This window comes from Ascaphus truei, chromosome 1 (assembly GCF_040206685.1).
Source record: "Ascaphus truei isolate aAscTru1 chromosome 1, aAscTru1.hap1, whole genome shotgun sequence".
Taxonomy (NCBI): Eukaryota; Metazoa; Chordata; class Amphibia; order Anura; family Ascaphidae; genus Ascaphus; species Ascaphus truei.
In genome coordinates this window covers 384,618,386-384,631,377 of record NC_134483.1, presented here as the reverse complement: position 1 = coordinate 384,631,377, position 12,992 = coordinate 384,618,386, and the positions used below count along the sequence as shown (strand labels likewise).

The 12,992-nt window shown below is 44.5% G+C and overlaps 1 long non-coding RNA gene across 1 annotated transcript in view; it reads left to right on the top strand.

Moving 5' to 3' along the window:
- Positions 1–12,286, top strand: part of LOC142471251 (uncharacterized) — a 94,745-nt gene extending 82,459 nt beyond the window's left edge. The window contains exons 2-3 of the long non-coding RNA XR_012789381.1: positions 11,862–11,957; positions 12,094–12,286. This is a non-coding gene — a long non-coding RNA (uncharacterized LOC142471251). The remainder of the gene's footprint in view (positions 1–11,861; positions 11,958–12,093) is intronic.
- The last annotated feature ends 706 nt before the right edge of the window (positions 12,287–12,992 follow it).

Genomic DNA, 12,992 nt, shown 5'->3' with positions numbered 1-12,992 from the left:
TATATGTGTTGCGCCTTGAGGATTATAGAAAGGAAGATAATCCAAATATATGCCATTCAAAACATTAATTGTCTAATGACATTTCATATTGCCCAAGTTGGGATATCATTGTAACTTTATATATATATGCACCTTGAAACATCACAAGGTCATAATGTCTGTTCTCTGGTTGCTCCATTTATGTATTGTCATCTGTACTTACACATTAACATATGCGTAGCAATTGATTATATTACTTGTAAGTTCCAAGTTTACTCCCATAATAATAGTCTTAGATCAGGTTGTTCAATTGTTTAATTGTATAATTGAATAGATTAGCATGTATATAGGGTATATAAGTATCAACTGCACCCAACCTTTACACACTCCTGACGAAGCCGACAACAGCTACAGCAAGCTGGGCGAAACGCGTAGAGTGTACCAATTTTGGACTCAAACGCGACCCGTAGCTGACCAACTCTGCAGCCGTGACGTCATCTTCCTGGACGGGCGCCGTGAGGGAGGCTCTGAATCGGCACACAGATCCGTGAGAGAAAGCCAGCCAAACACCCGAGGGAGGCGGTGAGCAGTTCGGGGAGCTTCCATTTTCTCCATTTGTGAGATACATGCATGATTTTTACTGGCACATTGTAAGTGCGCATTTTATTGACCCGTTTTTTTTAAATTATAAAGTTGTACCTTTTTGATCGCACTATGTAGTTCTCTCTCTATTATATATACATCATCCTGCTGACGGTATCTTAAACAAGGGGGGTCCAGATACAGATGGGTGGCAACCCAATTTGCCAATTGCCTGATTAACTCATACATCTTGTGAGTAATACATTTATACGAGCCAAGACTATATCATTCTACTTTATAGAAATGTCTGCACTTAAATTTTTATTTCTTTCCCCATATGCTCCCCCTGGATGTTTGAGAATAATAATGTATTTGCCCATCTTAATATATAAAATCGAAAGGTTGGTACTAGCTGCGGTGAATCTGATTGGTCCACAGCCTCTGGCCAATCAGATTGGTGGCTCTGATGTCACCCAACTGCCACTCTCTTCCCCCTCGGCCGGCCAAACACACACACACACGCCACCCTGCACTGGCTCCCGGAGGAGGGGAAGCGCAGCGCGGCCCTCCTGGCCAGCCGGCAATGCTCACTTCCCTCCCCGGGCTCACTTCCCTCTCTCCCCGGCAGGGGGACAGGCAGTGGGCAGACAGCCTCCGGAAGGACCCCCTTCCACCTGCAGCTGCCTCGTGGCTAAGATGGCTCCCAACCGAGGTGAGCGCGACAACAACCCCCCCCCCACCCACAGTGAGCCTCCGCACACTGCGGGACATGCCCGGAGGGGAGGGGGGAACAGGGCAGTGGCAGGCGCGCGGGACATGCCCTTCCCTCTGGTTCCCTTCCCCACGGCGATCCCTTGCTTGCCTGCGTGGGGAGGGAGATGGGCGTGCGGGGGGGGGGGGGTGGTGCGGTGGGGGTGCGCAGTCACGGCTGGTGGGAAGTGGGGAGCCGCCTGTTCGGATCGCTGGACGTTCCACTTTCCCTAACCCCCCACCTCCTCCTGTCCACTGTGTGTGTGTGTGTGTGTGTGTATGGGAGAGTGTGAGTGTGTGTGACACTATGTGTGTGTGTCTCACTGTGTGTGTGTCACTGTGTGTGTGTATGGGAGAGTGTGAGTGTGTGTGTGACACTGTGTGTGTGTGTCTCACTGTGTGTGTGTCACTGTGTGTATGTGTGTCACACTGTGTGTGTGTGACAGTGTGTGTGTGTGTGACACTGTAGGATGGGGACCGGAGCTGCGCATGGGGGGGGAGGAGTGGAGAGAGGGGGGAGCAGAGAAACAGACAGGGGGAGAGGAGGGAGCCGGACATTTTAAGCCCGGCTAACGCCGGGTGCCTGTCCTTTCCACTGCCCCCCCTCCTGTCCACTGCCCCCCCTCCTGTCCACTGCCCCCCCTCCTGTCCACTGCCCCCCCTCCTGTCCACTGCCCCCCCTCCTGTCCACTGCCCCTCCTCTACTGCCCCCACATCCACTGCCCCCCCTTCACTGCCCCCCTCCTGTCCACTGCCCCCCCTCCTGTCCACTGCACCCCCCTGTCCACTGCCCCCCCTCCTGTCCACAGCCCCCCCTCCTGTCCACTGCCCCCCCTCCTGTCCACTACCCCCCCTCCTGTCCACTGCCCCCCCTCCTGTCCACTGCCCCCCCCTCCTGTCCACTGGCCCGTCCCCTCCTGTCCACCGCCCCCCCCTCTTGTCCACTGCCCGTTGTCCCCCTCCTGTCCACTGCCCCCCCTCCTATCCACTGCCCGTTGCCCCCTCCTGTTCACTGCCCATCCCCGCCTCCTGTCCACTGTCTGTCCCCCCTCCTGTCCACTGTCTGTCCCCCCCCTCCTGTCCACTGTCCGTCCCCCCTCCTGTCCACTGTCTGTCCCCCCCCTCCTGTCCACTGTCCGTCCTCCCCCTCCTGTCCACTGTCTGTCCCCCCCTCCTGTCCACTGTCCGTCCGTCCCCTCCTGTCCACTGCCCGTCCCCCCCTCCTGTCCACTGCCCGTCCCCCCCTCCTGTCCACTATCTGTCCCCCCCCTCCTGTCCACTGTCCAAAAAAGAAAGAAGACACAGACGTGGATTTGTTATGGTTTTTTATTTTATGGCTTACCTGTGGATTGGTTCCTGTGCTTCTGGGTCGCTTGGATTTTGGAGAGTGGACATCTAATGGTGAGTAAACAAAAGAAAAGTTTATTATTTTTACTTTTACAGGTTTTTATGATTTTTCATTCATGTCTTTTATTTTTTCCCTCCCATTTAATGCCCGTTAATGTATCTATATATATAATACATTCACGGACACTGAATGGGTGTATTGTATGTGAATTTTGTATGTAAATGCATTGTATTTTATGCTATTATTGCCCCTGTATGTTATGTTTATCTATCTGTATAGATAGACATACAGGGATAATAATTGATTGTTTGGCTCATGTTTAGGTTCTTTTCATGTATGGATAATGTATTTAGCATCTTTATTTTGTCATTGTTGTGAATAATGTAATTTGTATTTAGCTAATGGCTTCTTTATGGTAGTAAGATTAGCATGATGGTGGTTACTTTAAATTAGAATTGTTTTGGCAATGGTTTGGCTTTAGCAATTGAATAGGGAATTGTATAATTGATTTGTATTGTATTTTAATTGTTTGAGGAAATGGATTAATTGATTGATGCTAATTGTATTGATGTTGGTTAGTTTCTAATTGATTTTCAGGATGGCATTGGTGGTTAGGGGACATTGTTCATAGTGTATTTTATTGTTACATATATTTTGCATAGTGTTATATGATGCACAGATTAATTGCCTCATGTACACACTCAATGCAATTGTGTGACATTTCATAGACATTTGTGTAGCTGCAGTTTGTTTTTTTTATATTTGCAATGGCTGCTGGATTTATTTTAACATGCACTGTGGTAATTGTAAGATTAAAAATGCATGTTTTGATTTATACATGTTTTATGTGTTTAATAATGGGCAAATAATCTATTATCCATATCTGGATAAAAGTTATTTGGCACATTATTGTACTGTAGATGTTGGGGGGGGAGGGGGATGTATGTATAGGTCCGGTTTATTTATTTTACATTCAGGGTTGGTTCCTTGGTTCTGCGTGAGACCTCTGGAGATCACCTGCGGTCTCCTCGGGTATCTCATGGGTATCAGGCTGGTGGTTCCACAGGTGACACCTGCGGGGATGAAGTGGTGGTCCCATATCTGTGGGGGCACCGCGGACCCGTAGTCTGCAGGGAAGAACCGGTGGTCCCACATCCGGGGGGACACCGCGAACCCGCAGGTGCGTGGATGAAGCGGTGGTCCCACATCCGTGGGGGCACCGTGGACCTGTAGTGAGCACTCGTGAGTTCCCCAGACCCCCGTGAGAACCACCCGAGGCCCTGTAGAGACCTGTGGGTCTGACCCGGGGCTCCCAGACATTTGTGGGCCTACCGTGGGGACCCAATTGTAGCCCACGGTGACCCAAGGAGACCACCTGGGGGCCATGGCGCTTGGCGGGACCAACCAACAGGCCTCCAGAACCTGTGTGAAACAAGTTGCTGGTACCCTGTAGGTCTGTCAGGTGACCCGCCAGCCCGCTGGGGACTCGCGTGGGGCTTGGATATGAACCCTGTATGTAAAATAATAAATCATGTATTTATGGGGGGGCACAGGGGGTGGGTTATGTATTTAATAAATAGAATGATGTTTATTGTGGGGCAGTGTATTGTTTTTATTGTGGGTACTGGGGGTGGGGGGAGGGGGTATTGGCCCCAAGGGTATTTGGGTAGGCCTCCCTTGTGGGTAGTGGGTGAGGGTGGTTAGGCCTCACGGGGTGGGGGGTTAGTGTGGGAGGGTATGTAGGCCTCCCAAGTGGTGGGTTAATAACCGCTATGGTGATTAAGGGGTTAGGGGACATTACATTGGCTATTGTAATTGTTGTGCATGTTTTGTAGCACCGTAGGGGCATGGGCAGAATGAAGATGAGGATGAAGACGGCCTTCATCATGGGTGCCTGTTAAAGGTAAGTGTAATATGTTTTGACTGCATTTATTGAATGTTATATGTATTTAAAATGGCCAAATGCATTATTATCCATATTTGGATAATAGTAATTTTGGCCATTACTGTATAGTATGTGTTAGGGGGGTGTATTTAGTTACAATTGTTGTTTCTTATTTTTGGAGGTGCAACATTGGTACCGCAGGCCTGCGGGTACCCCGGGACTCCTGCGGGGAGCCCTGGACTCCCGCAGGGACCCCGTACTCCCACGGGGACCCCCGCTTGGTGAGCCGGGGACACCCGTGCAACCCCCGGGCTCCGTCAGGACCCCCGCGGGGTCAGCTGGGGACTCCCACCAGCCTGCTGTATGGGTTTTGCGCATGCAAAAATAAAAAGCCAGAATTTTTTCTAAGTCCAGATTTCTTTGCGTCTACTTTGACCTGACGTGTTCTGATCAACGCAACTTTCGCGTTTGCTAAGGTTGCGTTGCTTAGTGCATCCCGCTTAAGGGCAGAATTTCACGCAAACAGGGTTGCGATCGAGCAAAGTTGGACTTAGAAAAAATCCCTGAAAAAAGTCATTTTTAGACCGCAAAGTGCCTGTTTGCGTTGCTTAGAGCATCGGGTTGAGCCAAAAATCACGATCGAAGTGCACTTTGTGGTCTAAAAGTGACTTAACGGAGCTTAGTGCATAGCCCCCTATGTATTCAAAAACATTGTTAACCGTCTTTTATCCCTTTTCAATAGTACCTGACTTTTTTTGACATGTTGAAAGCCCTAGATGCTGGAGTGACCACTTTTACACTAGTAAAGAATAAGGTAATAAGTCTATTTCCCAATGCACTGTCGCTGTGAGATAGAGACATGTCTAGAATCATCTATGAGAATTCTCATGCTGTTACCTAAAAGGTAACACAACCTATAACTAATCTTGTAAATAAAACTTTAAATATCAATATTTTAACCCAGCATAAATTCTATTCTGATAATAAAAGCTGACAACGGTTATTTAACTAAAGTGAAGCCACCAACTCAGTTTCCAACCTTCCAGATAAGCCATTAATTTATGATTCCCATCGCAGTGCCAGCTTCTTGTGGCTTTGGGCAAGCCATTTAGGGGTAGAGATGGGTGAATCTGCCCCAATCTGTTTCCCAGATTTTCGGTAATGTTACCCCCAAAATCCGTTTCACGGTGTAAAATTCGCAAACGGATTTAGGCGGTTTCAATCCGCGTGGATTGATCAACATTTGTGATTGGATACATCCCGCCAATGCATTGTTGAATCCGTGGATTATACTCTACACATCTGTCCACGGGGTACGGAATCCGTGGAATGTGTTGGTAATAATTATACAAAATCTACAGTGTCCTGTTGATGTACCAAGAACGTCATGGGCAAATGGAATTTTTTTAGGGGGCGATCAGGCTGATCGTTATGACAGAGCCCGGTCAAAACAGAAGTGGAGCTCCACCGGACCCCTGGCCCTATAAATGTTAATATTCTCTGAAGCGGGCATTTGGACTGATATCCAGCGATAACTCCCTTTGACTTCAGTGGGAGTTTTATGCCGATAATGACCTGATTGACCGTGTCACACTATTTTAAGTAACCCGCCTGACTCTCCCTGTGCCTTATTTTTCTCGTAATATCTGCAATACAATATAATTAACACATTCCTATTCCCATGCAGGCTTTATGGTGCATGTTGAATAGAATGAAGAGCTAAAATGGTCAATTATATTTGAATTTAAGACATTTTTATTAAGTGAAAGCAAGATGAGGTTCAAGAGGGATATGGGTTGATATTTTTTATGTTGCTCTTGAATATATGGTCACTGACCAACAGCACCACCGCATGAACTATGAAGTTTGTGATCAGTACGCATTCAAACGGACTTCTAGACTTGTACTTGGAAGGACTATAACCACTATAGATGGGCGAATCCGCCCCAAATCCGTTTTTAGGGGTTTTCAACCCAAAATCCGATTCGCGGTGTCAAATCCGCAAACTGATTTGGTTGGTTTTAATCCACGCGGATTCATAAAAAAAAACCGCCACTTGATAAAAACCTGTGGAAGGATTTGTAGAATCCAATCCTGCGTTGGTGGATTCTTAAGAATCTGCCAATGGATTGCTGCATCCGCGGATTGGATGCTACATATCTGTCCCCGCGTTGCGGATTACGTGGAGTGTGTCGGTAATATAATAATAAAATCCGCAAATCCCAAATAGCTCTTTTTGACATTGATCCGCTGAAATCCCCGTACCAAAGGAACGCTGCGGATCCAAATTAGTTGAAAAAATTTGCCCATCTCTAGTAACCACCCACATACTCATGAGTGATCCATTAATAGTGAGCAGCACGTGCTTTCAAACTGTATAAATCTGAGAGTTCTGGTGCCATAAATATGTCCAGACAGGCAGACTTACCCTTTTAGCTAAATTATGTAATTAAAGATCCTCTACTCTGGACAAAGAAGTATGAACGGGTTAATTATATTGTGTTGCAGGCATTATTCGGCATATTGATTAGTGAAGAGATAAGAAATGTTTAATTACATTTTAATTGCACGTTTTCATGCAGCATTAAGTAAAGGAAAGATGTGGATCTTGAGGGATTATTAATGCCATATTATTATCTTTTATCTGCATGGCGCCAACATATTCTGCAGCTCAGTACAACGCGGGATGAAGCACAATAATATTATAGGCTGAAACAGTACATATATGTTAAGACAAAACGGGTCAGTAGGACGGATGTCCCTGCCCCAAAGATTTTCCGCAGAGCTTCACCTGTTAACATCAGGACTCCGAGTACGCGGCTGTAAGATGAAAGTAACAGAAAGAAGAAGTCATGAGAGCGTTGGATAGGTCTCCATGAAAAAGTGAACGTTTAAGTGCATGTATCGTAGAGGAAAGTCTGATCTTATTTGGTGGAGAGCTGGGGGGCAGCACGAGAGAGCACAACTCTAGGAGACAGGAGTGGGATGAAGCGATGAAGGAAATGGAGAGACTTACATCATGAGCAGAGAGTAGACTGCGTGTGGGAGAGTATTTGGAAATGAGGTCATAGATGTAGAGAGGAGCAGTGTTATGCACAGCATAATGTATGTTTGTATATATGTATTAATCTTTTTTTTTACTCAAGTGCAGAATTAGATTTTTTTAGAAATTATATAGTATAATTACCTTTCATGTATGTATGTATATCTTTATCTTTATAGCGCCATCTATGTACATAGTGCTTTACAGCTGCAATACACGTGACAATAATATAACTAAGATAGTGGGAACAAGCGCTTCAGATATGAAAAGAAAAATAGGAAAAGGAGTCCCTGCCCCGAAGAGCTTACAATCTAAGTGGTAAGTAGTGAGAACTTACAGAGACAATGGGAGGGTGTTCTGGTAAGTGCGTCTGCAAGGGGCCAAGGTCAGTGCATGTGAGATATATAGTATCAGCGAGCAGAGCTACCCATATGCTTCGTTAAAGAGGTGTGTTTTAAGAAATGTCCTAATGGTGGATAGAGAGGGTGCCAGAGGATATTGAGGGGACGGGCATTCCAGAGGTGTGGGGCAGTGACAGAGAGGTTTTAGCTGGGAAAGGGCTTTAGATAAAAAAGGGGTAATTTATGTGATGGCCAATGCCTCTCTTTGGGAATTTATGTCTGAGGAATGTTATTGTGCATGAAATATGCTTCCCTTTCTAGAGAACCTTTTTATAATGTCTGGACCACAGCGCTTAACGGTGAGCTATGAAAACATTATAGGATACTTTTATAAACACGTGTATTAAGCTATGTATAAGTGAGTTTTGTTTTTAATGTTGTACACTAAATTCTTACACTGTTACCTGATTTTTTTCTAACTTCCACAGGATATATATTTTCAATATTGCAGTAGAAGCTGAACCATTGATGAATGTTGGAGATTGTTGTCTTCAGTAATGGAAATTGTGTTGATTTATGGTTTATGTTTAAACGTAAATCCTTAGTATTCATTTGTGCAAAACTTTGTCTGTGATGGCATTATTTTTGGTATTTATTAACTGGGCTTTTCATACATGTATATAATTTCTTTATGTTTATTGTGTATATGTATGTGTGCTTTAAAGTAGCAGAAGAGAAAATATAAACTAAAGGATATAAAAAGAAAAAAATACATTATATCCTTCCTTTCTAGTTGAAGTTTTTGTTGAAGGTCATGAATGCACGGATCCAGACTATACACATTACTCCCTCATAGGTTGCGATATGATGTATTCGGAGACCTGTGTTTGCCTTCCCCATGATGTATATAAGTACAAATATACAATGACTATCTTAGTCGACTAAATTTAACTTAGGTTGAACTCGGTGGGCATGTATTTTTCCAACCTCATCTACTATGCAACAGCTGTATGCTAGTATTCTTACAGAAGAATATGGAGCATTTCAAAAATATACATTCAATGTAGTGTGTGATACCTTTTAGCAGACTAAAATAATAGTTCTCTATTCAGAGCTTTGAAAACCTCCAAGGTTCCTTGTGAACTGTACACTTGAAGAAGAAACCTATGCCATTTTCAAAGCACTGTACACTATCATTTGTTTCTATAGACCAAGAACCCTAATCTTTGTCCTCTAAAAGGTATAACCACATCGAATTTGCATGTCTTCGATACCAGTAGCTTTTAATTATTTTACATAAATGTAGCCATGCCACCTGTGGCTACTAGTTTCCTTCCTTCCTGGCAGTAAGTCCTGTATAAGCAGGTCTTGCCAGTAGTTGCTATGGGGTTTCCCCCCCTTGGTACTGCACTTGAGTGACAGCAGGGGGTGGTACAACCTGTGGTAGCTGGGACAACAGGGTGCCCACCTTCTGGCTGTACTTAAGGGCAGGACCGCCCTAAAGTTGAGTTTTTGTTCCTTCCCTCTGAGGAAGGCAGGTCACACGACTGGGAGCCTGAGATTGAGGCCTTTCCATGTGCTCTTCTCTATGGGGAGGAGTGAGTGTGGACCATACCTCTGCCTCCACTAGGAAGGTGGGGAAGAGCTAGGACGCTGCGGGTGCCCTTGGCCTGTAGTGGCGGTCCAGGGACCATCTTCAGTGATAGCTGATCTGAGAGACTGTACCCGGCAGAAGACTGCTGAGTACCTATTGCATAATTAACCGTTCCTGTTTTGCAATACACCTCTGGCCTGGTGAGTGATCTAACTGGGGGGGAGAGGTAATCAGTTCTACCGTGGGAGATCATCTCCATTTCCCTGGAGCCTACGGCAGATGGAGGCGCTGCACTGCTAAGTATTATGTTGATTATGAACCCCAGGCGCCTGTTCCTGTGTCCCCAATCATCGCGGACGACTCGGCCCTCCTGTTGCCAGTAGGTATATGCACCACACTCCCTGTAATGGCCCCTATCCACGATTGGGGGGGGGCGGGGAAAACCGTTACATAAATATAAATAAAGCTGTTTAAGAATCATATTGTTCTTTAAACATGCAATACAGAAGGAAGCAGAATTAAGTAATAATTCCTGAAGTACAGGGCATTACCTGGCCATAGTGCATAGGGGAGAGGAGCTGAAGGCCCAAGCCGAGCCGAGCCGAGCCGAGCAAGTCACTTTATCTCCCTGTGCCTCAGGCACCAAAAACATAGATTGTAAGCTCTACGGGGCAGGGACCTGTGCCTGCAAAATGTCTCTGTAAAGCGCTGCGTAAAAACTAGCAGCGCTATGCAAGAACATGCTATTATTATTATTATTAGTTCATTTTGGTCCTTGGGGGGAGGGTCACTTTAAAGCAGGCTTAGATAACCCTCGGCAGCACATTTATTTCAAAATGCAGCTTTAATTTACAAATATTAAAGGGTAGATGTAAGGTAAAAGAGATGGAAGAAGTGAAGGGGGAGTGAGGGGAGGAAAAATAAAAAAAAGACAAGGTGAAAGGGGAAAAAATCGAGAGGGGAGTGAAGTGAGAAGGAGAGAAAAAGTGGATTGAGAAGAGCAAAGTCACAGGAAGTGGAAACGTGAAAGGGATGTAAACTGCTAGGGAGGAAAAAAATGGGAAATAGAGAGAAAATGGCAGGGAAGATGCAAATAAGGGAGAGATAAATGAGAGGTCTAGCAAAGGGAGGAGACAAGTGAGAATGATAAGGGACAAGTGAAAGGTAAAGGTGACAAGGTGGGCCAAATTGTTCTTATCTGCTGTCAAATGTTTTAATTGGAGGGTTAGGAAAGTTTAAGGTAAGAGTAGAAAGGGGTTTTGATACAGCTATACATGTCAGCATGCTACTAGGTCGGGCTATGGCTTAAGAAAGGAAAGAAGATTCGGAGGCAGAATGATGGGAAGTATCCAGTGTCTTAAGAGAGGGCCATGGAGTAGGGAGGTGAAGAGTACAGTGGTAGAGAGAAACCTATCCATTCCTTCTTCTTCACCTGATATATGCAGCATCAAGAAAAGGACAGGTTCATGCAATTCCAGAAGAAGCAGAAAACACAGGGCTTTAATGAACCTAGTACTCCAAGATGGATGCCTACTCATCCCTTAGATGAAAATACATTATTAACAATCATTTTTAGATTGTGCATATATATATAACATCTTTGATTGTGTATATACCTGTATAATATCTTTTCTGAGAAGAAAAGTGCACGATCCATGGTTTGACATTCATTGGTGTCCATCTTTTTTATAGACATTTTATGTTCATTTTTATTTTTCAGTTATCTCCATTCAGTTCCCTTTTAATCATCATTAAAATCCTCCATCAATTCATTTTTACATATATTGTATAATGTTCACATTTATTTTTTATATATTATTATTAACTTATGTCTATTATTCTTTTATCATTATCGGAATGTTTTATTCAATATACCACCAATCTCTCTTTCCTATATGTACACATATGATTGTATTTTTGTGCAATATGTTTTAACTTTATATGCATTTTAACCATTCTATGGTCATGAAACTTGTGCATGTCTTTTTCTAATACATTCATTTGATGGGTTAATGACAAGGGGATTTTCAATTGACGGTTTAGTCAGCCTTTCCCACTTTTGCACTCCATCAGCACCTTCATTTATTAACATTTTGTGGCTTGGGACACTCTTACCTATTTAAGTTGATTCCTTACTCCCCTCTACCATCTACCCCTGATGAAGTTACTGTCAGGTGATGAAATGTGTAGGACGGAGTTTTGACTCAGTGACGTCATTGGCGGAGTTGAGCTGAGCTTACTTTCACTTTGAGTGAATATCGGGAGGTTATTTTAGCCCCAGCAAGCACTGCTCCTCTGATTGGCTATAGATTATTCTCTTTTTCTATCCATTATTGCAGATACAATTTATTTGGCAGTTCGGCCCATGATGCGCACACCTTTTTACGGATCCTTGGACTTCGGACTACATGCCGGTGGTATCCAGGTCCTTGACGGTAACTATACACAGTTTCCCTCCTATGAATTTCATTTTAATGATTCTGTAACTGCATATTGCTCCACTGTTAGATGTTATATTAAATTATTATATACTTTATTACACCATTGAGCGTGTGCTTTTCTTTTTTGCAGATCGTTTGCGGATGTGGTGCATCCAATAAAAACTGTCAGGAGTCTCCATGAACATTTATCCAATTTATTGTTGGATATTTATCATAAAATATTTTAGAATAACATCTTAATACTCTCACCATATTTCTATTATGGCCCCCAAAAAATGTTGCGTACCTATTTTAGGTATAATACAAAACAATTATTTTCCTTTGTGTTGCTTCTCCTCCTTTGATATTGTGCATTTATTGTTATGGGATAACACTACTATACATTAGTATTTTCGCCAATTCACTCAAGTGACTCTGTGGCACCTATTATCTGTGTTTTTTTGTGTGTGATATATGTAGCCCTCTTCCCCCTGACTATAGAGGCTACCGGTACTGTGGTTACCTGTTGGCTCACAGAAGGCCTAAGCCTCCGCCTCTGGGAGCCTGGGGTGGTATAATAATCACCTTGGTGCAGCGCCTCCACCTGCGAGGGGTCCCAGTGTAGAGGGAGGAGTCCATCACAGGAACCAATCGTAATAGTAAACACACACAGTATATCATAACAACCTTTACTGACAGCACATATAACATAAAGCTACTAAACAGTATAGTGAACACCCCAACGCAGTACCACCAATGCGTGTCCCCAAAGTACATTAGGTGCTAGGTACTGATGTCCTTTTGCTAGCACTGATGTCCTTTTCCCAAATGTCCGGGCCCACCCAAAAGTGTATGGAGTAGTGCTACCCTGTGAACTGTTGGTGCACTTTGTTGAGGTACCTTCTGAGTACTCCAGTACTCTGTGTGGCCGACTAAGCTATGGGGATCTGCTGAACCAGCGACGTCGTCATCCGCGATGGCGTCCGCCTCAGTGTTGGTTGGTCTCCGGTAGGAGGATCCCACCTTTAAGAGTCTCTGATACTGTCGTGG